We start from the raw sequence: 20,125 nt of genomic DNA, 5'->3' as shown, positions 1-20,125 counted from the left end.
TCATGATTTTGAACACCTTTATCAAATCTCCTCTCAACCTTCTCTACTCTCAGGAGAACAACCCTAGCTTCTCCAGTCTATCCACGAAACTCAAGTCCCTCATCCCTGGAACCAATCTTGTAAACCTTTTCTGCACCCTCTCTAAGGTCTTCACATCCTTCCTAAAGTGCAGCACCCAGAATTGGACACGGTACTCCAGTTGGGGTCGGACCAGTGTTTTATGATTCACTTCAACAACCTGACTGGGGGCAACAAAGGTGAGCATGAGCTCTTTCTCACTGCATTAGACCTGGCCACAGCACGATCCACACATTCCCCCCGCCCCCCGCCCCACCCCGCACCCGGCTCATCCCCTGCCCTCTCCATGTACTCTAAACACTTATTTCCCCCTCCGCACTTGCTTCTCTATTGATCACAAGGATACATTGCACCAATTCTCCTTCTCATTCCAGTCACAGACTCTTCCCACCTGGGATACTGCGTGCAGTTTTGGTTTCCATATTTACAAAAGGATATACTTGTTTTGGAGGCAGTTCAGAGAAGGTTCAGTAGGTTGATTCCGGAGATGAGGGGGTTGACTTATGAGGAAAGGTTGAGTAGGTTGGGCCTCTACTCATTGGAGTTCAGAAGAATGAGAGGTGATCTTATCGAAACGTATAAGGTTATGAGGGGGCTTGACAAGGTGGATGCAGAGAGGATGTTTCCACTGATGGGGGAGACGAGAACTAGGGGCATGATCTTAGAATAAGGGGCCACCCATTTAAAACAGAGATGAGGAGGAATTTCTTCTCTCAGAGGGTTGTAAATCTGTGGAATTCGCTGCCTCAGAGAGCTGTGGAAGCTGGGACATTGAATACATTTAAGACAGAAGTAGACAGTTTCTTGAGCGATAAGGGGATAAGGGATTATGGGGAGCGGGCAGGAAAGTGGAGCTGAGTCCATGATCGGATCAGCCATGATCTTAGTAAATGGCGTAGAAAGCTCGAGGGGCTGTATAGCCTACTCCTGCTCCTATTTCTTATGTTCTTATGTAAAAGACATAAAGAGCAGTCTGCATTTACCTGGCAGCCACTACTGAGCATTTCACTCCTTCGCTAACTATTTTCTCATTTCACAGAGGAGCCACTTACTTGCACAGAACCACCCCCTCATCTGGCTCACGATTTATTGCTTCTCCCTCTCACCACGAGCACTTATATTAAGCTACAGCTGCAGAACTCTTTTCAAAACCGCTCATTAACTTTCTTCCTCTGTATCTGCCGGAGAAGTTGAAAGAAAAAGTAATAAAGACTTGTATTTGTATCAGCGACTTTCACGACCACCGCACGTCACACAGCGCTTGAGAGCCAATGTAGTGAATGTTGAAGTGTAGTCACTGATGTAATGTAGAAACCGCGGCAGCCAATTTGCACGCAGCAAGCTCCCACAAACAGCAATGTGATAATGACCAGATAATCTGTTTTTTAGTGATGCTGACTGAGGGATAAATATTGGCCAGGACACTGAGGATAACTCCCCTGTTCTTCTTTGAAATAGTGCCATGGGATCTTTTATGTGGTTATATATCAATGACTTGGACTTGAATGTTGGGGGTATGATTAAGAAGTTTGCAGATGACACTAAAATAGGCTGTGTGGTTAATAATGAAGAAGAAAGCTGCGGACTGCAGGAAGATATCAATGTACTGGTCAGTTGGGCAGAACAGTGACAAATGGAATTCAATCCGAATAAGTGTGAGGTAAAGCATTTGGGGCGGTCTAACAAGGCAAGGGAATACACATTAAATGGTACGACACTGAAAAGTGTAGAGAGGAACAAAGGGACCTTGGAGTGCAGGTCCACAGATCCCTGAAGGTAGCAGGTCAGGTGGATAAGGTGGTTAAGAAGGCATATGGAATGCTTGCCTTTTATTAGTTGAGGCATGGAATACAAGGGCAAGGAGGTTATGCTTGAACTGTATAAAACACTGGTTAGGCCGCAGCTGGAGTACCACATTACAGGAAAGATGTGATTGCACTGGAAAGGATGCAGAGGAGATTTACAAGAATGTTGCCTGGACTGGAGAATTTTGGCTAAGAGGAAAGATTGGAGATGCTGAGTCTGTTTTCTTTGGAACAGAGGAGGCTGAGGGGAGACCTTATTGATGTGTATAAAATTATGAGGGACTTGGATAGAGTGGACAAGAAGGATCTGTTTCCCTTGGCAGAGGGGTCAACAACTAGGGGGCACAGATTTAAAGTAATTGGCGGGAGGTTTAGAGAAGATATGAGGGGGAAATTTCTTCACCTGGAGGGTGGTGGGGGTCTGAAACTCAATGCCTGAAAGGGTGGTAGAGGCAGAAACCCTCACCACATTTTAAAATACTTGGATGTGCACTTAAAGTGCCATAACCTACAGGGCTACGGACCAAGAGCTGGAAAGTGGGATTAGGCTGGGTAGCTCTTGGTCGGCCGGTACGGACATGATGGGCCAAAATGGCCTCCTTCTGTGCTGTAAACATCTATGATTCTTTGTCTACCTGAGGGGGGCAGAAGGGGCCTTGGGTTAATGTCTCATGCAAAAGATGGCACCTCGGACAATGTCCCATTCACTCCGTGCTGCCCCTCCGACAGTGCAGCACCCCCTCAGTACTGCACTCTAGTGTCAGCCGAGCTTCTGTGTTCACAATGAGGAGAGGAGCTGTACTGGAGGAGGGCTAGGCACTCACCCAGATGGAGGAGGAAGCAATAGATATCATCGGAACAGGCAAAGCAAGGAGCGTCGACAACAGCAAGGCTGGAGGCTAACCTTAGTATTGAGCAGGTTGCATGTACGCTTTCTCTTTCCTCAAGCAAGTTCTCACTCAGGAGCAATGGCAACGTGGTGTTGCATAGTGCAGCCAAACATCTACTACTGTCTAGCCTATCCATGCCATGCTGGGCCTTGTCCACCTTCCTTGGCAAAGAGAGCATCAGTGACCTGCATTCTGCAGGCATGGACAGAAGCCTGATATAACTGATAAGGGAATAAGGGATTATGGGGAGCAGGCAGGGAAGTAGACCTGAGTCCAACAACTATCCTTTCTCTCAACGACTATCTGTCCCACCTGTGACAGGGGCTGTGGTTTTCATATTAGACTGTTCAGCCATCTAAGGACTCATTTTTAGAGTGGAAGCAAGTCTTCCTCGATTCCGAGGGACTGTCTATGATGATGATGATGATGATGATGAACCTGAGTCCATGATCGGATCAACCATGATCATATTAAATGGCGGAGCAGGCTCGAGGCGACGTATGGTCTACTCCTGCTCCTATTTCTTATGTTTTTATGTGACTGGGAACTTTAGGAAGGATGCCTCAGATAGGGTGCAGAGGAGATTTACTAGAATGAGAAACAAAGGGATCTCAGAGTACAGATACACAAATCACTAAAAGTTGTGACACAGGTTAGCAAGGCCATAAAAAAGCAAACCAAGCACGAGGGCTTATTTCTAGAGGGATAGATTTGAAAAGTTATGCTAAACTTGTATCGGCGGCAGTCGGGAGCAGCGTCGAGGAGGTGCGTTGGTGAGGCCTATAAAAGTAACAGCAGGGAGTCCGGGGCCCAGCGTCTGCGGCAGTCGGGAGCAGCGTCGAGGAGGTGCATTGGTGAGGCCTATAAAAGGCGTACTTGTGCAGCTACAGGGAGAAGGCAAAAAAGAAGTCGAAAGAAACAGAAAGGTGACGTCACAGCCAAGGTGGTAAGTGATTGGCTGGTGATTGGTGAGTAGTTTTTCTTTTTTCCCTTCTATAACAGTGAGTAAACTTTAGCATTGTTGTTGCCTATCTAAGGGTGAAGTCATGGCAGGAGAGCTCGGTCACGTGTTATGCTCCTCCTGTACCATGTGGGAACTCAGGGACGACTCCAGTGTCCCTGATGACTACGGGTGCGGGAAGTGTATCCGCCTCCAGCTCCTGACGGACCGCGTTGCGGATTTGGAGCTGAGGGTGGATTCACTCTGGAGCATCCACGATGCTGAGAATGACGTGAGTAGCACGTGTAGCGAGTTGGTCGTACCGCAGGTAAAGGGTCCACAGCCAGCTAGGGAATGGAAGACCAGCAGGAAGGGCAGTGCAAGGAAGGTAGTGCAGGGGTCCCCTGTGGTCATCCCCCTGCAAAACAGATACACTGCTTTGAGTACTGTTGAGGGGGATGACTCATCAGGGGAGGGCAGCAGCAGCCAAGTTCATGGCACCGTGGCTGGCTCGGTTGCACAGGAGGGCAGGAAAAAGAGTGGGAGAGCGATAGTGATAGGTGATTCAATTCTAAGGGGAATAGATAGGCGTTTCTGCAGCCGCAACCGAGACTCCAGGATGGTATGTTGCCTCCCTGGTGCAAGGGTCAAGGATGTCTCGGAGCGGGTGCAGGACATTCTAAAAAGGGAGGGAGAACAGCCAGTTGTCATGGTGCACATTGGTACCAACAACATAGGTAAAAAAAAGGGATGAGGTCCTACGAAACGAATTTAAGGAGCTAAGAGCTAAATTAAAAAGTAGGACCTCAAAAGTAGTAATCTCGGGATTGCTACCAGTGCCACGTGCTAGTCAGAGTAGGAATCGCAGGATAGCGCAGATGAATACGTGGCTTGAGCAGTGGTGCAGCAGGGAGGGATTCAAATTCCTGGGGCATTGGAACCGGTTCTGGGGGAGGTGGGACCAGTACAAACCGCACGGTCTGCACCTGGGCAGGACTGGAACCAATGTCCTCAGGGGAGTGTTTGCTAGTGCTGTTGGGGAGGAGTTAAACTAATATGGCAGGGGAATGGGAACCAATGCAGGGAGACAGAGGGAAACAAAAAGGAGACAAGACCAAAAGACAGAAAGGAGATGAGGAAAAGTGGAGGGCAGAGAAACCCAAGGCAAAGAACAAAATTCTAATAGGACAAAGGGTGTTGAAAAAACAAGCCTGAAGGCTTTGTGTCTTAATGCAAAGAGTATCCGTAATAAGGTGGATGAATTAACTGTGCAAATAGATGTTAACAAATATGATGTGATTGGGATTACAGAGACGTGGCTCCAGGATGATCAGGGCTGGGAACTCAACATCCAGGGGTATTCAACATTCAGGAAGGATAGAATAAAAGGAAAAGGAGGTGGGGTAGCATTGCTGGTTAAAGAGGAGATTAATGCAATAGTTAGGAAGGACATTAGCTTGGATGATGTGGAATCTATATGGGTAGAGCTGCAGAACACCAAAGGGCAAAAATCGTTAGTGGGAGTTGTGTACAGACCTCCAAACAGTAGTAGTGATGTTGGGGAGGGCATCAAACAGGAAATTATGGGTGCATGCAATAAAGGTGCAGCAGTTATAATGGGTGACTTTAATATGCACATAGATTGGGCTAACCAAACTGGAAGCAATACGGTGGAGGAGGATTTCCTAGAGTGCATAAGGGATGGTTTTCCAGACCAATATGTCGAGGAAACAACTAGGGGGGATGCCATCTTAGACTGGGTGTTGTGTAATGAGAGAGGATTAATTAGCAATCTCATTGTGCGAGGCCCCTTGGGGAAGAGTGACCATAATATGGTGGAATTCTGCATTAGGATGGAGAATGAAACAGTTAATTCAGAGACCATGGTCCAGAACTTAAAGAAGGGTAACTTTGAAGGTATGAGGCGTGAATTCGCTAGGATAGATTGGTGAATGATACTTAAGGGGTTGACTGTGGATGGGCAATGGCAGACATTTAGAGACCGCATGGATGAACAACAACAATTGTACATTCCTGTCTGGTGTAAAAATAAAAAAAGGGAAGGTGGCTCAACCGTGGCTATCAAGGGAAATCAGGGATAGTATTAAAGCCAAGGAAGTGGCATACAAATTGGTCAAAAATAGCAGCGAACCCGGGGACTGGGAGAAATTTAGAACTCAGCAGAGGAGGACAAAGGGTTTGATTAGGGCAGGGAAAATGGAGTACGAGAAGAAGCTTGCAGGGAACATTAAGACGGATTGCAAAAGTTTCTATAGATATGTAAAGAGAAAAAGGTTAGTAAAGACAAACGTAGGTCCCCTGCAGTCAGAATCAGGGGAAGTCATAACAGGGAACAAAGAAATGGCAAACCAATTGAACAAGTACTTTGGTTCGGTATTCACTAAGGAGGACACAAACAACCTTCCGGATATAAAAGGGGTCAGAGGGTCTAGTAAGGAAGAGGAGCTGATAAATCCTTATTAGTCGGGAAATTGTGTTGGGGAAATTGATGGGATTGAAGGCTGATAAATCCCCAGGGCCTGATGGACTGCATCCCAGAGTACTTAAGGAGGTGGCCTTGGAAATAGCGGATGCATTGACGGTCATTTTCCAACATTCCATTGACTCTGGATCAGTTCCTATGGAGTGGAGGGTAGCCAATGTAACCCCACTTGTTAAAAAAGGAGGGAGAGAGAAAACAGGGAATTATAGACCGGTCAGCCTGACCTCAGTAGTGGGTAAAATGATGGAATCAATTATTAAGGATGTCATAGCAGCGCATTTGGAAAGAGATGACATGATAGGTCCAAGTCAGCATGGATTTGTGAAAGGGAAATCATGCTTCAAATCTTCTGGAATTTTTTGAGGATGTTTCCAGTAGAGTGGACAAGGGAGAACCAGTTGATGTGGTATATTTGGACTTTCAGAAGGCTTTCGACAAGGTCCCACACAAGAGATTAATGTGCAAAGTTAAAGCACATGGGATTGGGGGTAGTGTGCTGACATGGATTGAGAACTGATTGTCAGACAGGAAGCAAAGAGTAGGAATAAATGGGTACTTTTCAGAATGGCAGGCAGTGACTAGTGGGGTACCGCAAGGTTCTGTGCTGGGGCCCCAGCTGTTTACATTGTACATTAATGATTTAGACGAGGGGATTAAATGTAGTATCTCCAAATTTGCGGATGACACTAAGTTGGGTGGCAGTGTGAGCTGCGAGGAGGATGCTATGAGGCTGCAGAGTGACTTGGATAGGTTAGGTGAGTGGGCAAATGCATAGCAGATAAAGTATAATGTGGATAAATGTGAGGTTATCCACTTTGGTGGTAAAAACAGAGAGACAGACTATTATCTGAATGGTGACAGATTAGGAAAAGGGGAGATGCAACTGGACCTGGGTGTTATGGTACATCAGTCATTGAAGGTTGGCATGCAGGTACAGCAGGCGGTTAGGAAAGCAAATGGCATGTTGGCCTTCATAGTGAGGGGATTTGAGTACAGGGGTAGGGAGGTGTTGCTACAGTTGTACAGGGCCTTGGTGAGGCCACACCTGGAGTATTGTGTACAGTTTTGGTCTCCTAACTTGAGGAAGGACATTCTTGCTATTGAGGGAGTGCAGCGAAGGTTCACCAGACTGATTCCCGGGATGGCGGGACTGACCTATCAAGAAAGACTGGATCAACTTGGCTTGTATTCACTGGAGTTCAGAAGAATGAGAGGGGACCTCAAAGAAACGTTTAAAATTCTGATGGGTTTAGACAGGTTAATGCAGGAAGAATGTTCCCAATGTTGGGGAAGTCCAGAACCAGGGGTCACAGTCTAAGGATAAGGGGTAAGCCATTTAGGACCGAGATGAGGAGAAACTTCTTCACCCAGAGAGTGGTGAACCTGTGGAATTCTCTACCACAGAAAGTTGTTGAGGCCAATTCACTAAATATATTCAAAAAGGAGTTAGATGAAGTCCTTACTACTAGGGGGGATCAAGGGGTATGGCGAGAAAGCAGGAAGGGGGTACTGAAGTTGCATGTTCAGCCATGAACTGATTGAATGGCGGTGCAGGCTATAAGGGCTGAATGGCCTCTCCTGCACCTATTTTCTATGTTTATATGTTTCTATGTATCAAACCTTGGATAGATCATACTTAGAGTACTGCGTACAGTTCTGGTCGCCATATTATAAAAAGGATATAGAGGCACTGCAGAGGGCGCAGAGAAGATTTACAAGGATGATACCAAATATGCGGCGATTTACATATCAGGAAAGGAAGAGCAGGGTCTCCTTTCTCTTGAAAAAAGGCTGAGGGCTGACCTAATAGAGGCCTTTAAAATTATGAAAGGTTTTGATAGAGTGGATGCAGAGAGAGGGGCCGAAATGGGCGATAACCGCGGCAAGGCGGGTCGCCCGGGCAGCCACATTGGGTTTACCGAGAGACAGGTGGACGCAATATTATCGCTGGGGCGCCTAGCGCGGGAAGTTTGCAATCCTACGCGGAGCGCCACGTAGCCCTGGGGGGAGCACAGGGCCCTCCCCTGTCATGAGGCAAGGGGTCACCACTTCCCCACCAGGGAACGGGGTGACGTGGCGGCCACCAAAAGGGCCTGCAGAGTACGCAAACCGCCTTTCCCTTTAATGGAAGAGGAGGGGCGTGGTAGCGCATAGTGCTGGCCTGCATCGCGCGGTGGTGGACTCAGTGCCTCGCTACCGCCCCGGGAGGGCCCCTCAATGGAAGCGGATGCCGGAGACAGGACCCCGCTTCCTTTGAAGGGCATACGGACCAATTCCGAGTCAGGGGACGGGGGCGGCCATGCGCAGGAATTCCCGGCTTCGGAAGGTTACCGCCTTAATCGGGACGAAGGGCAATTTCTAGCCTGATGGGCCAAATGACCACCTTCTGTGCTGCATCATTCTATGATTCTATGATTTATGAGACATGGATGTTTGCTAATGCTAACATTAATGGAGCTGCTCACAATAGTTTCTTTACGTATTTCTTTGCCTAATCTAGAATTTCTCCCATCTACACCAAGTGTCCTGCAGATACCAAGGGCCGATTTTATCTCAGTCCGCCCGGTCACAGTGTTGCACTTAGAACCTCGTTCCTGTTGTCATGCCGCCTGATGCAAATTTGTCCAGGGCCTTGTCCAGGGCAGCCCAGGTGCCCGTCTAGAGCCTCATTAAAATATGTACATCAAGTCCTATGATATGGTAGCATAGTAGTGTTGAAGGCTGTTGTGAAGTCAAAGAAGACCATGTTGGTGCTGTTCCCTGCATTTCTCTTGCATCTGCCGCGTGAAGATCATGTCCATTGTACCCCTTAGTGTGTGGAATCCGTATTGCGACTCTGTGAGGAGCTCTTCAGACATGGGGAGAAGGCAATTGAGGAGGATTCTTGCGATGATTTTCCCGGTGGTCGACAGCAGGGAGATTCCTCTGTAGTAGCATAGTAGTTATATTCGTGGACTAGTAATCCAAAGGCCTGGATTAATAATCTGAAGAGGGAGTGCAAATTCCACCATGGCAGCTGTGGAATATACATTCAGTTAATGAAATAAATCTCACATTTTTAAAAAGTGCTAGTCTCAGTAAGGGTGACCATGAAACTACCAGATTGTCGGGAAAACCTATCTGGTTCATTGATGTCCTTCAGGGAAGGAAATCTGCCGCCTTTACCAGGTCTGGCCTATATGTGACTCCAGACCCACAGCAATGTGGTTAACTCTAAATTGCGCTCTGAAATGGCCCAGCAAGCCACTCAGTGATAACAAACCACCACGACAAAGTCAGCACTGTGGGAGTTCCTTCACCACACGGCGGCTCGACACCACCTTCTCAAGGGTAATTAAGGATGGGCAATAGGTGCCGGCCGTGTCAGTGACGCCCACATCCCGTGCACAAATAAATATATTTTTTAAATCAGTCGAATCCCAGCAGCGTTTAAAATCGACACATGATGCAAGCAGCGCAGTGCGAGGGACCCACCCAGTGTGACAGGGTCTTACAGCAATTAAAACAGGTATGAGCCAGAGGCAAAAACATGGAAGGTGTAATGTATACACCTATGAGTACGCGCACAGGTTTGTAGCGCTGTTGGGAGCCAGGGTGTCCCTGGAGATGGAGCACGCGGTGTCCACCGGTACGCTCGCGGCCTTCCACGAGAGGTGGGCGCTGGAGGGACTGGAGTGCATCATCACCCCCGGCAACCAAATTTTAATTTGATGGGTTTTTTTGTCTAAAGTTTAATTTGTTTATTGTGCTGGTTTTAGTGCCCCCAACCCCTTTTAGCCAGGGGGCACTTGTATAATTTGTGTTTTAGTGCCCTCAAAAAAAACCAAGGGGGCACTTGTTTGAAAGTGTTTGGTGTGTCTCCCCCTCCCCCCCTTTAATCAGGGGGCATTTGATTTAATTGTTTCCTACAAAATAGTTGTAGAGCTGTTGCAAGCCAGGGTGTCCCTGTAGATGGAGCATGCGGTGTCCACCGGTACGCTCGCGGCCTTCTGCGGGAGGTGGACGCCGGAGGGACTGGAGTGCATCATCACCCCCGGCAACCAAATTTTAATTTGAACCATGTCCAAAGCTTAATTTGTTTAAGTTTGTCGGTTTTAGTGCCCTCCCCCCCTTTAATCAGGTGGCATTTGATTTACAGGTGCAACTTAAAATAGTTGTAGAGCTGTTGCTGGCCAAGGCAGAGGGCGGTTGAGGGGGTTGTTCAGCCCGACTGCCTGTCTCTTTTCCGTGGCTATGTTTGCGCCAGGGTGTCCCTGGAAATGGAGCATGCGGTGTCCACCGGTACGCTCATGGCCTTCCGTGCGAGGTGGGCACTGGAGGGACTGGAGTGCATTATCACCCCCAGAGACAGAATTTCAATTTGATTAGCAAAGTTCCCAGTTAATTTCTAAATTTATGGGTTCGATTGCCCTGACAATAAAGTTTAGTTTAAAATAGTTGTAGATCTGTTGCATTGTGAGTGGCTTAGCCAGTCACATGATGTTCACAAGACTCAATAAAACCTCAGTCAGTTGGGTTTAGGTCATCCACGATGAGGTATGCAGTTGTGAACCCGGTGGATGAACTGGTAATGTGTCGTGTGATTATTAAACCTTTGTTAATAAACCAACTAGTTCCTAATAGCAATGTGTTGTTATGAATTCTTAAGCAAAGAACCCATGAAGCAAATACATTACAGAAGGCTATCGTCACTTTGACTGCCGCAGGCTGTGTGTGGCCAGCTGGGAGAGTGGATTGATGAACTTGTACGAAGCTGCCCAGTTCTATCACAGCCTCTCTGGAGAAGCACAGCCTCCTGATTTATGGCTGCTCAGAATACTCACTCTGGGCCCATAAATCCGTTGGGCTCGGTAAGGACATCTGCGAGCAGCCTCCTCCCCTCATGTGTGGCCTCCTCAGAGGCCTGGCTGAGGCTCCTTTCAGGTTCCCCTAACTGCTGCGGCTGCTCATGTTGTTTCCCTCTCTCTAACCAGACTAGATCATCATCAGATTTCTGCATGCTCTCAGCGACGAGACTCGAGGTGCTCAGTGCCCTCCCGGATGCTCTTCCTCCACTAAGGGCGGTCTTTGGCCAGGGACTCCTAGGTGTCGTTGGGGGTGCTGCATTTTATCAAGGAGGCTTTGAGGGTGTCCTTGAAACGTGTCCTCTGCCCACTTTTGGCTCGTTTGCCGTGAAGGAGTTCCGAGTAGTGCGCTTGCTTTGGGAGTCTTGTGTCTGGCCGCCTGCCCAGCGGAGCTGATCGAATGTAGTCAGTGCTTCAATACTGGGGATGTTGGCCTTGTCGAGGACGCTAATGTTGGTGTATCTGTTCTCCCAGGGGATTTTCAGGACCTTGCGGAGACATCGTTGGTGGTATTTCTCCAGTGACTTGAGGTATCTACTGTACATGTTCCACGTCTCTGAGCCATACATGAGGGCGGGACTAGAGTGCTCACGGTGACTGCCACCTTGAGCCTCTGTTCTTCACGAGGATGTGGAAGCAGAATAATAGTGAAAGACTCCTGAAGAAATCCAACCAGCTCTGGAATTTTCTGGAATTCTTCGGTTTAGTCGTATAACTTAGTAGACAAGCGCTAAACAGTAGATGTTACAGAGCTACAGATCAGTGGGCAGCACTCTCGCCTCTGAGTCAGAAGGTTGTAGGTTCAAGTCCCACTCCAGAGACTTGAGCATAAAAATCCTGCCCGACACTCCAGTGCAGTACTGAGGGAGTGCTGCACTGTTGGAGGTGCCAGCTTTCGGTTGAGAAGTTAAACCGAGGCCCCATCTGCTCTCGAAGGCGGACGTTAAAGATCCCATGGCACTATTTTGAAGAAGAGCAGGGGAATTCTATCCAGTGTCCTGGCCAATATTTATCCCTCAATCAACATCAGTAAACCAGATTATCTGGTCATTATCACAGTGCTTGTTTCTGGGAGCTTGCTGTGCCAAATTGGCCGCATTTTGTACATTTCAACAGTGATTACATGTCAAAAGAATGTACTTCATTGGCTGTAAAGCAGTTTTGGGACATCCGGTAGTCGTGAAAGGAATTATATAAATCCAAGTCTTTCTCTATATGGATTTTCAGAAAGCACTGAATAATGTTTCACACATTAGGCTTTTAAAGCTGATTATTGGAAATTGTGTAGATGTTTTGAAAGAAACTTAGCAACAGAAAGTGACATGACATGACTCTAACTAGGGACCAATGATTAATGGAGTTTTGACCCTGCTATTCACACTCTTAATTAATAAGGCTTAATTAATTAATGAGAACACCAGCGGCAGGTCGGGGCCATAAAAGAAGTGGCGTGGAGGCATACTACTTCAGGGAACAGCGCGAGCTGGTGCAGGAGGGTGATGGCAGCAAAGAGTGACGTCACCAAGGTCCAGGTCGGTGATTGGAGCGTGGGCAGATACTGCAGGAGTGGCGAGAGACTGTAGAGGGACGTGATCGGGTCCCAGGAGAGATGTGAGTTCGGGGTCCGGGGCAGCACGGGTCAGCCCACACTGCGATATGAGTGCGCACTAGGCCCGTGCAGCAGAGCAGGTCTCCAGTCATCTCCCTTGCCACTGGACCAAGACCTAGCTCTGTCAAGCCCGTGTGGTGGCTGATGTGCAACGGCCACCACACATTAAAAAAAATCCACGCACAGGCATCTTCCACCCTTCAGGATGTAGTTTGGGATCTGGAATATTAGTCCTTTCATTGAAACACCTGTAAACTCATCCCTTTTTTGGCGTGGAAGCAAGTCATCCTTGTTTCGAGGGACTGCCTATGATGATGATAATAAGTCTACATTTTAGAGTTAAACTCAGTAGTAGTTTTGTATGATGTATTCCTAATTGTGGGTTAAACACAAAAAAATCCTGAAAAAGTCAATATTGGCTTACTGTGGTTTGATACAGGAAACACTTTGGCCCGGAATTTACGGTGGGTGATTATCACTTTGAAACTGGCCTCAACACTTCAAGATGTAGCGCATGTGCATCCTACCACGGAAATGCTGAATTAGGGTCAGTTATTCACTGCTCCGACACTGGTTACGCTGTGCCTCCCCCCGCCCGCGCCCCCCCCCACGCCCCCGGCCTCCCACTGCGCCACAGCCAGCAATCAGTGTAATCAGTGAAATCGGTGAAACTGACGAAAACCGTGCCTTTTCTGCGGATAGCTAGCTGGCTTCAAGCCAGAAAGCAGAGAGTAGGGGTAAAAGGTGTAAAACTATTCAGAGTGGCAGAAGGTGGGTCGTGTTTTCCACAAGGATCAATGCTGGGACCACTGTTGTTCACAATTCATATTAACGATTTAGCTAATCAAAAACACAATTTCTAAATTTGTGGATGACACTAAATTGGGGGCGTTAGTCAATGCTGAGGAGGACTGCCACAAATTACAGGAGGACATTAATAAACTTGCAGAATGGGCATCTAATTGGCAAATGAGGTTCAACACAGGTAAATGTGTGGTATTACATTTTGGTAGGAAGAATAGGGAGGTCACTTATTACTTGGAGGGTGAGAGTCTCGGTGGGGTAGAGGAACAAAGGAATCTTAGAGTACAAATATACAGATTGTTAAAAGTTGCGAAACAGGTTAACAAGGCCATAAAAAAGCAAACCAAGCACTAAGGTTTATTTCTAACGGTATAGAATTGCAAAGAAGGGAAGTTATACTTAGAGTACTGCGTACATTTCTGGTCACCATATTATAAAAAGGATATAGAGGCACTGGATGCAGAGAAGATTTACAAGGATGATATCAGAAATGCGAGGGTATAAATATCGGAAAAGGATGAACAGGCTGGGTCTCTTTTCTCTTGAAAAAAGAAGGCTGAGTTGTGACCTATTAGAGCTATTTAAAATTATGAAAGGTTTTGATAGAGTGAATACAAAGAGAATGTTTCCACTTCTGGGGAAGAGCATAACTAGAGGCCATCAATATAAGATCGTCACCAAGAAATCCAATAGGGAATTCAGAAGTAAATTCTTTATCCAAAGAGTGGTAAGAATGTGGACCTTGCTGCCACAGGGAGTGGTTGAGGCGAATAGTATTGATGCATTGAAGGGGAGGCTAGACAAGCATATGAGGTAGAAGGGAATAGAGGTTTATGCTGATACATATAGATGAGGCTCGAGTGGAGCATAAACGCCAGCATGGACTGGTTGGGCCGAATGGCCTTTTTCTGTGCCCTATATTCTATGTAATCCTAAGTTAGCGCCCCCAGCTAGTGCCTGGCATGAGCGCTAACGGAGCACTCAGGCAGTAGTGTTATGTCGGAGCAAATCCCGCACCACGTGTCTCATTTTCTGGCCCCTTTGCGCCGTCGATAACAATTAGCGCCTCAGCACCTTTCGCCATGCAGGTCATGACGTCAGCGAGCATACAACTCTCGCTGGGCGCCCAATCTGCAAACTTCAGTAGCACCCTCTGCCTTACTGCCTCGTGCCGACAGCATCAGAGAGCGGAGGCGTGAACCAGCCGGCTGGGCACTACTTAAAGGGATGCTGTCAAGGAACATCCGTTCCAAAGGTCAGTTATGAATGGCAGAGAGCGCAGGATTTAACTACAGCCAAATAAAGGCTGCTCAGTCCCCAGAGTGTTGCTGGCCATTAAAGGACTTTGCATTTCATCCCGCAGCATAATCACCTTTCTGCTCTCCGCGAATCACTGGGGGGCTGGTGTGCAGAATCCAGTGACCCTCTCCTTTAATGGCTGGAAGGTGCCTTCGCCAATGCTCACTCCCGATTATAGAACATGACACCGACACGATGAGCCAAATGGCCTCCTTCTGTGTTGAAATTCTCTATGATTCTATGAACACTTCATATTCATTATCGCTTGGAGCCTAACGCCACTCAGCTACGCCATTAGCACCTGATTTAGCGCTCCCCTGCATTCGCTGAGCGTTGAGACTGAATTTAGCGGGCAGCGAGATTGATTAGCTAAACTTCCAGCTTCTCAAACGTTAACGCCCCAGTTGGAGCGATACTGAATTTCTAGCCCTTTAACTTTGATTTATTAATTTTAAAAAAAATGTTTGTTCATCTTTATTTCAGGTTTACCATGTGAAAGCCCAATATTTGTTTTGCTCTCTCTAACTTTTTTTTAAAATTCAGAATAAAAGGGAGCTCATTCACTTCCTGGTTCACGGTCAGTGAGAATGCTGCATTGTGATTGGATGCTCAGACAGCTTGTTGATGTCACAACAGCTCGCATTAGGGATTCTCCATGAACTTACACTGATCTCAACTAACGTCGGAAAAGCTAAACTTCTCGCCACAGAGATGACGAGATCTTACTTCGGGGCCACTGACCCCAAATTCCGGCCAATATCTCATTGGCATAGAATACACCTTCAGTCACCTGCTTCATTTACAGTTGGTTGAACCAGGTTCCATGGGCGAAGGCAACTAATGATATAGGACAACTCTTTTTGGCATTATACTGATGTAAATCATTGTAAGTATTTTAGATGTTCCTTCAAATTTGTCTTTCTGATTAAACCTGGAATTTTCTGATGATAAAAAATTCTGTTTTATGTTTAAACCAAAAACAAAGTATTTGTTAGCAGCTGATTTGACCCAATTGTTTGACACAAACTTAAGAGAGAACAAAAAGCAGGAAAGCGTATTTGTTGTTGATGTGAAAGAGGCTACTGTTAGTAATACAGGTTGAACCTCCATTATCCAGAACCCTGGCCTGTTACTGGATAAGGGATTTTTCCAGACGAGGGATGGTCACGTTAAATTGGATGGTACAGGTACTGAGCAAGGGGATATCGGGGCTGGCTGGCTGGCTTGGGGCTGGGAGAGTGGCAGAGAGATAATGGGGAGGGGGGGTGGATCGCAGGGTCAGGCCAGCGATTGCAAGAGTAGGAAGCGAGGAAGGACTTCAATTTGTTCAGTTTGTTCATGTCGGAGTTCTGCGCATGCGCCACCCGGTTGCTGGGAATGGTCTGCACAAGGGGTGGTTCCGGATAAGGGAGTTGTGGATAAGGGAGGTTCAACCTGTACCATCAAAATGTGTTGATAATGATACGTTACATGGCCAGGTGACCAGAGGTGGGAGATGGATAGCACTGAAAAAAGTACCCAAATGGGCTACAAATGATAGAAAGAAAAGGGAAAAAAAGCAAGTGTTGTATTCACATACTGTCTTTCATGACCTCAGGATGTCCCAAAGCGTCTTACAGCCAATGAAGTACTTTTGAAGTGTAGTCATTGTTATAATGTCAGAAAGATTTAATATGGACAAATGTAAAATAATGCACATTGGAACTGAAATATGTACCTAATAAACAAATCTCCATTAGCAGAGGTGGAAACAGGAAAGGACCTGGTGCAACAGTTAATGATTCACTGAAAGTATCCAATGAACGTGAAACTTTTATTGATAAGGCATTTAATTATCAATCAAAACAGAATGTTTCAACCCTCTGTAACTCAATAATAAAGCCATTTAGAATAACGGGGTAGAGTTCCCACTTTGGATGCAAGTGGTAATCTGGTCGCAAATTGCGCTTGAAATTGCATTGATTTTCCAAAGTGAAGTTATGCTTCAAGTTTCCACCCAAACTCGTTTGTGCAATCACAAATGTAAAATGTCACATGAGCCAGCGCAATTGGGCAGCGTAATAGAACGTAATTGTTTCTTTTTTTTCCTCTTGCGTTAAAAAATATTCACTGAAAATTACTTGAAAAAGCTATACTGAACCATTTACTAGATTCATTACTGTACACTAGTCAATTTCTTAGTAACTTAAATAATTTTTACTATTTAAAACGTGCCAATAAGTGCCTTTGTGCCTAAAAATACTAACCTAATTTGAGGAGCTTCCTTGATCCGTCGCAAGCAGGCGCAAGCAGCAGAAACTCGCCATGCTCGTAATTTTGATCTGGGGCGGGGCTACTTTCGTGGGTGGGGCCACTTTTGAGGGTGGGGCTGGCTTCCAGCGCGATGGTCTTTAAACCAGTGTTAAAGATCGCTGAAACTCGATTTACGCTCAATGTAACTTGCGCTTAAAATTCTGCAATATTTTTGCGCTGGTTTGGCCAATTTCAAGCCAACAGCGCAAACTAGTGGCAACTCTGGGACAACTCTGTTTCTCTCTCCACAGGTGCTGCCTGATCTGCTGAGGACTTGCAGCATTTTCTGCCTTCATTTCAGATTTCCAGCATCCGCAGTATTTTGATTTTGTTTGCGAATAGTGGAGTTCGGAGGATAATGGTCGGGACAACGCCATGACTTAGTCAACTCATTTTCATTGGAAATGAGAAGATTGAGAGATGACTTGACCCACCTGGTTATTTTTTAATTTGAAAGACAAAAGATAATGTAGATCAAAGCAAACTCTTAAGGCTCGACTTTCCCGAGAGCCCTTCAATGCCCGATTGCCACCCAGTAAAACTGCTCACGTTTTGCCGCTAATGCTGGCGAGAATTTCCATAATTAAGGTAAAAAATATCGCCTGGCGAGAAAATGGATCGTGCACCAGTATTCTCGGCGGTTTCTCGGCGGTTAAAGGCAAAACTAGGTGCAACGGGCAGTTCTTAAATTTATTTTAAAATTTACTCCGAGGCTGTGGTTGGGTCGAGGGAGGGAGGGAAACTGAAAAAAAAATGTAACTATAAAAAAGTCAAAAAACAATCCAAGATAGTTTTACAGTTAATCGCCGTTTTAGAATTTTAAATAAATAAAGAACCTTTATCTTACCTTTCTTTGCAGAGTGCTCACCTACCGCCCTGTTTAAGCAGCTTTCACAGGGCAGTTCCCTTGGCGATCTGGACGGGCTTCCGTTGAGGCCAAACTTACGCCCTGGCGATTCTCTCGGCGGTGCACATTGGTGGCTTGCTCCCGGCAGGCATTTCAAAAAGTAAGGGGGAAACTTTCGCCAGGCGGTTTCTCTCCCAAAAAGAGCTGTACCGCTGAGAAAACCGCCGAAAATGAAGCCAAAAGTCTTCCCCTTAAAGTGAAGCTGAACTTAAGAACATAAGTACAAAATCCTGAAGCGATACTTAAGACCAGAAGAAAACAATAGCAGAAATGAGGTATAGATTCCACTCAAAAGCTAGTAATGCAATATCAATGGACTGTTTTAAACAAAAGAGCTCTCCCAATGGTTGAGTGGGTAACTGCACTGAATGGCATGGTACTGATCCACATCCAACAAAAACATACACGGCTTGATTCCCAGTCTGTGGTCAGTTAAATGATTTCAGTTGAAGCAGGGCAAGACATTATAATATCCTAATTCTAACATTTTCTAGTTCTGATGAAGGGTCAACGACCTGAAACGTTCATTCTGTTTCTCTCTCCACAGATGTTACCTGACCTGCTGAGTATTTCCAGCATTTACTGCGTTTATGATTTAAGGTGATTGGCAGAAGAACCAAAGGCAACACGAGGAACAACTTTTTTACACAGTGAGTGGTTAGGATCTGGAATTCACTGCCTGAAAGGGTGGTGGAGGCAGATTCATTCGTGGCTTTCAAAAGGGAATACCTGAAAGAAAATAAATTGCAGGGCTATGGGGAAAAGACGGGGGAGTGGGACTAGCTGAAGTGCTCTTGCAGAGAGCTGGCATGGGCTCGACAGGCGAATGACTTCCTTCTGTGCTGTGACCATTCTATGATTCTAAGACTCATTGACAAAAGTTGACTTTGTTACTCTGAGTAAAAGGAGACATGATCCAGATTTTTCAAATGCTGAAAGAAATGAATAATATAGGTGCAAGCAAATTATTTAACTTTAACTGTGAGCACAGAGCTGGAGAAAGAAAGAAAGAAAGGAAGGAAGGAAGGAAGGAAGGAAGGAAGGAAGGAAGGAGGGAAGGGAGGGAGGGAGGGAGGGAGGGAGGGAGGGAGGGAGGGAGGAACGCGCAGGTCTAGCGCGCCTTGCGCAACCACAGGATGCGCAACCGATTCGTGCAGCGCAATGACAATGACCGGATAATCTGTTTTGAGTGATACTGGTTACCCTTTGTTACCTCTCGACTTGATTATTCCAATGCACCCCTGGCCGGCCTCCCATCTTCTACCCTCCATAAATTTAAGCTCATCAAAAACTCGGCTGCCCATATCCTAACTCGCAATTAAGTCCCTTTCACCCACCACCCCTGTGCTTGCTGACCAACCATAATACTTCGATTTTAAAATTCTCATCCTTGTCTTCAAATCCCTCCATAGCCTCACCCCTACTTATCTCTATTACCTCCTCCAGTCCTACAACCCTCCAAGATGTCTGCGCTCCTCCAATTCTGGCCTTTTGCACATCCCTGATTTTAATCACTCCACTATTGCTGGCCACTGCCAAAGCTCTAAGCTTTGAATTCCCTCCATAAACCACTCTGCTCCGCCTCTCTACCTCTCTTTCCTCCTTAAATCCTACACCTTAGACCAAGCTTTTGGTCAACTGTTCTAATATCCACTTATGTGGCTCAGTGTCAAATTGTGTTTAATAATGCTCCTGTGAAGTGCCTTGAGACATTTTACACTGTTAAAGGCACTACATAAATGTTGTTGGATATGTAGTGGCTCGCACACAATTAACAGCAACTATGAGATCAGAAAGAACAGGGTTAATTTTCAGTTTGGGCATGGGCTGACAAATAGCAGTCGCGGATTGACTACCCATCATACACCCTGCGGTGGGATGTTCAACGGGCGCCTAATATGCAACCACCGGATTTCCCCCATGCCCAAGCTAAAAATGAGCCCAAATGTTTTATTTCCCCTTGTGGGGTCATGGATATGTGTTATAAACTCCCAGATAAAACAGTGAAGACTATTGAAAAGAATGGGATGAATATCCAATTGGGAATAGGGTTGAGAATTATAAGCGTAAGTACAGATAGAGATCATCATAGGAGGTCCCTCGATATCGAGGAAGACTTGCTTCCACTCTAAAAGTGAGTTCTTAGGTGACTGA

At 46.3% G+C, this 20,125-nt stretch overlaps 1 long non-coding RNA gene across 1 annotated transcript in view; it reads left to right on the top strand.

Moving 5' to 3' along the window:
• LOC139260653 (uncharacterized) overlaps positions 1-18,715 on the top strand; it is an 87,410-nt gene extending 68,695 nt beyond the window's left edge. The window contains exon 3 of the long non-coding RNA XR_011592837.1: positions 18,519-18,715. This is a non-coding gene — a long non-coding RNA (uncharacterized lncRNA). The remainder of the gene's footprint in view (positions 1-18,518) is intronic.
• Positions 18,716-20,125: the final 1,410 nt, after the last annotated feature.

This window comes from Pristiophorus japonicus, chromosome 1 (assembly GCF_044704955.1).
Source record: "Pristiophorus japonicus isolate sPriJap1 chromosome 1, sPriJap1.hap1, whole genome shotgun sequence".
In the NCBI taxonomy this organism is placed as follows: domain Eukaryota; kingdom Metazoa; phylum Chordata; class Chondrichthyes; family Pristiophoridae; genus Pristiophorus; species Pristiophorus japonicus.
This window is presented reverse-complemented; position numbering and strand designations above follow the sequence as displayed.